The 5,110-nt window shown below is 34.3% G+C and overlaps 1 long non-coding RNA gene across 1 annotated transcript; it reads left to right on the top strand.

Annotated features, from left to right (window-relative positions):
• Positions 1-2,126: 2,126 nt before the first annotated feature.
• LOC117317711 lies at positions 2,127-3,252 on the top strand. Its single transcript, XR_004530232.1, has 3 exons — positions 2,127-2,303; positions 2,692-2,775; positions 3,143-3,252. It is a non-coding gene; the product is annotated as an uncharacterized LOC117317711 (long non-coding RNA).
• The last annotated feature ends 1,858 nt before the right edge of the window (positions 3,253-5,110 follow it).

Raw genomic sequence — 5,110 nt, 5'->3', positions numbered from 1 at the left:
GGAATTATTTCTACTACAGCAATCAGATTTCAAGGAAAATATGACTGGGAAACTGAAGGTAAGTACTGAAGCCTGAGCAGACGACATCCGATGTACCATTTGGGTACAATGTGTAGCGAAAAGCATTATAGGAACAAAATATAGTATTAAGTTCTGAAGAGTGGTAACTTTAATATAATATTTGAAAGTTCGATATTAATGTTGCGTTAAGTTTTGCCATTTTCAAAAAAAATACACAAAGGAAAACCTTGGGCACAGTCGATGTTTTCTCACAGTTCTGAACCCTAAATACGCACACACGCATGCTTACATATGTATAGATATGCGTTTGAAAGCAATATTGACAGGGTTTCAATTTTTTTGGGAGGGGGAGGGCAAAATGACCTTTCCGGATGTACGATGGCGGTGTTGAGCCCCACCTTCGTGACAAATTGGCAAATGCATATAATTCTTGAAATATCTAGTCAATTTGGCATCTAGTCAATTTGCTAGTAATTTCTCAACCAGACTGATTGCATGAAAGTTGTGTCTTCCTTGGGTTTATTGGTCTCTGGGTGACTGGATAGTTCTTCTAAGTCCTATAAGTCGAGTCAATATTTGTATTAATTGATGCTACTTCAATCATTTGATTCATTACATATTTTGTTGTATTGCCCTTGGGATCATTGGTCTTTGGGTGAATGGCAAATACCTGAGAACTGTAAAACTTCAATAGCTAGGTATTTGGGTTTTTTTAATTGAATTGTACCATTTATTTGGTCACCCATGGGATTATCGGTCTCTAGGTGACTCGACGTCGTTTTGAGTTTTAATAAACGTTCAGTACGTCTTTGTCATTTCATTATTGCCCACGAACAAGCAGCTTACGGTGATTTAACGTAAAATGTGTTATTTATTTATGTACACAAACACAAAAACAAAATGAGAGTTGACCCAAAATGACATGTGATATTGTGCACATAGAAAGGAATGGCGGCATCATGTAGTCGTTCATACACTAATATATATTCATGGACTGTAGGTGAGGTATATATGTTTTTGACGGTCCTGGTATGAACAATATTGACCTTCGGCTAGGTAAATATTCTTCAGATCAGGTTCATAAAATACGGATAGACCGAAATGGACGTCCACAATTACTTTAGATGATTTTTCCACATCATCATCAAATCAATTCGTCAGTCACAAGTTACATCAGCCAACCATTAGCCATGTATCACAACAATATTATCAACTACATCATCATCATCATCATCATCATCATCATCATCAAATCCACTGATCTACCATGCATATCACCCAACATCATTTATCAAAACCATAATTATCAACGCATATTAAAACACCTCAGATCATCGACATCATCATCACTTTAATTATCATCACATGATTGTCATATATCATTCGTTATATACATTCATCAACCCATCAACATATTAACAACCAACATCATTGATTACAACATTAATTACCATCACATTAAAATATACAACAAAACCTGAGCGCACCATCATCACTTTCATTATCAACACATGATAATCATATATCATTTATCAATCTTTATATACACTCATCATCATCATCGTCGTCGTCGTCGTCGTCGTCGTCCAGTAAATTGATAAATATATCAGCCATCATCAATCATTTTAAGTTCAATCATGTGTGAAGACTAGAAATCAAATATAAGAAATGTCAATTACCTACATTTGTTTCAGTTGCAAATCTATATTTAACACATCACTCTACACTCGCCATCTATTCACACTCACACTCGCCCTTATCTGCACTTATAATCATATACACATTTATATATACACATACACTATAGTGAGGAATGGAGAGAAATGAAAAAATAAACGAAATGCTTTTCTTTTGTTCAACTCTTTAGCCAGTTAAATAATATTTTGGTGCCTTGCCTATATTGCAACGTGTGTTTTCAAATTACATCATAAAACAATTAAACACTCTTGATTATTTTGCTTGTATGCCTTTACCTTTATCCTTTTATCTAAATGTGATAAGAATGTCATGTATCGTTCGTTTAATAGTTTTGTATCAAACATAATATGAACAATTTGAAACTTTTTCCAGAACAAGTGACATTGCACATCAGTGACACAGGACGCCATAAAAGATCAGGCGATGGCGTGATTACCTTTCCGGGTGATATAGGGATACATTTTGACACGGAAAACTCCTCTGTCAGCCTCTCTCTACGACGTAACTATGCTCTGAATGAGAACGTGCCTGTCTACGTCATTGAAGAAAACGGCATAGTCCAACAACATTTACCTGTTGTAACGGTAAGATCTGATATTAACATATGACCATTCTTATCGCTAATAAAGGTAAGATCTATCAACGATCAGATTTAGTAAATTTTAAAAACAGATATTTTGATAACAGTTATGATCGTTCAACATGGGTAACAAAAAAATTACCCCAGGTGTCAAATTGGTTCTCAGTATACCAACTCCTATTTGCAATTACGTTTATCCTTGTGACGCTAAAATACATTCGCATATTGTAGATTTGGCTTTGTAACAATAAAAAACCACCAATAGTTAAGTTCAGATCGAACATATGATTTATTCCAAGTAAAGGTGAGACTAAAAGCAGTGGAGGAAAGGTCTACCAGTGTAAAGCTAAAGTTTAACACTTTTTGAAAATTTCATTTTTGTAATGTCACAGGATACAGCATATTACCAAGACGTAAAACATGGGGCAGCTTTTACGGTCAAATTTGACGAAAAAACATCAAAAGTTTCAAATCTGGTAAGTTACGGCGATCAATTGTCAGCTTAAAGTTTTTTTTATAATAGGCATTTTTGCGGTACTTTTTTCAGAAAAAAAACAACAACAAAATATTGAAATGCTTTTCATTATAAGTTTCATTTGCATGGAATATATTTTCGTAGTATGTTCCATACCTGGAACCTGCAATAATGTTACCCACGAATTGAAAACGCTATTTTGGTTCCAATTTAGTATGTCTAGGAAGGGTAACCTGTAAGATCGTATCAAACAAGGAAATAATAATCAGGGATTTATCTGAGGTCCGGGAATAGTTTCGATTCGTTCACAGAATGCTACAAAATTAATGTAAATAACATGTTTTTCCTGGAATGTTTATCCTTCACAGTTTGGGACACTGAGATTACACAATGCGAATTACTTTCTGGAGAGGTCTGGTGACACTGATAGCAATGAGAACTCGCACTTTCGCCTGCGGAAGTACAAGGTCAAAGCCGGAATGAATGTAGACTCTGTACGAAGAAAAGGTGACTTAGAATGTTAATTTAATATTTGGAATATCCTGAACTATAATAGATTTAAATGCATTTGCGCAGAAAATTGAGAAGCATCATTAAGTATGACATTCACTTGTTTATCTTCTGATGCTGTTATAGTTATTATTATTTAAAGGCGATAAACTGTACGTATATATTTACTTTTTTAATGCGATAAAGTTTACGTATATATTAAGTTTTTTAATTGCGATAAACTTCACTTCTTTATTATTTTTCTAGCTTTTCACACACAACTGCTGCACTTGTAATATCGTGGGGAATGTAGGTTTATACATTAAATTATGTTTTTGAATTATCGCACTTATAAGGAACATGTCAGCGAATCATTAAATCCTTAAGTGAAGGCCGCTTCATTTATTGAACATTTACTACAGGTAATGATGCTCGTTTACTGGGAATAATGTTAATTACGCGCTTCAGCTAAAAGAGGTTAATAGTACAATGGTATACCAGATGCTTTAGTTAATCTGTCCCGTGATTTATTCGAGGAGTGGTCACAACCCACGTTATGTTAAAAAATATAACTATCCTAATATGGGATACACGGAATGCTGTATTGCCTGGAAATTTGGTTACATTCTCGTTCATGTAACACAGCGCATGATTAATTATATTCAAATCACTGTCTCCGCTAGGGATCGAACCCGGGACCTCTGGCCTACTAATCTTACGCTCGACGGATCGAGCTAAAGAGAGGATCAATGAAGCCCAGCGGTATATTGCGGGTAGAATTTACCAGGGTCATATGTTTAGCTAACCATAGCTGACGGAGTGTAGTCACCGAAACGTCACGCTTGAATCCCATAAATGTACAATATTGCTCCCTTAAAACATCGTATATTTAATGTTTTCATTTGATAGTCATGTATACATGATGGTATAGTTGATAATGAACCTTATGTATAAGCTTGGTTTTACCACGAACAAATGAAATTATGTACGCTGTTGAAGTTCGTGTTTTGTTCTCTTCTTATCTAGGTTTTTTTTCTTACCATATGTAGAGTGATAATTCTTAAGAATATGCGTACAATTGTATTGTATAAATGTTCAACACAAAGCATGGCTGCGTGAAAGGTACTTTAAACTTTAAGGGGCATCTGAACAGCAAATCCAGCCAAAAAAACAGTGATATTTTACAAGGCTATAAATTCCTACTAGGTTGCAATTTAACTTAATACACTTTTGACTTTATCATGTCAAACTAAAGGCCTTACTGTTGACATTTAATTTGTTCAATTGTTTGTAAATTTCAGCAAAACATGAGAAAAATGTATGTTTCAGGGGAACATAATTAACATAGTTGTATCGCATTTATTGCGCAAAATAGTCATGTCGTTTTGCTCAAAAGAGTCTAAAGCACACAAAAGGAGCATTGGTTTGACTAGATTTGGCTTTATAATATGTATTAACACTGATTTTATTTTAACCTTGAAATGCAAATGGCGGTTGTGAATAATATCACACAAATATGGCATATAAGAAGGTATTTCAACCGTCAAAAATGCTCTTATTAGATACTATAAAGAACTCTAGACATGGCAGGAAGACTGTTTTAGGAAAACATGCTCATCCGTTGAGTTTGGGGTAAAAGACTCACCAGTTTGACAATTTGTCTTACAAAAGTAATTCTTACTAAAATCAGATGTCTTAAAAATTATGATAAAGGAGCAATTTTACTGACTGAAATGACTCCCTTTATGCCATATTTGTGTTATATCATTCCCAGCCACGATTTGCATTTTAATGTCAAAACAAAATAAGTGTTTATGCCTACATAAAGTCAAATCCGGTCAAAAAAA

The sequence above is a fragment of the Pecten maximus genome, chromosome 19 (assembly GCF_902652985.1).
Source record: "Pecten maximus chromosome 19, xPecMax1.1, whole genome shotgun sequence".
NCBI classification, from domain to species: Eukaryota; Metazoa; Mollusca; class Bivalvia; order Pectinida; family Pectinidae; genus Pecten; species Pecten maximus.
This window is presented reverse-complemented; position numbering and strand designations above follow the sequence as displayed.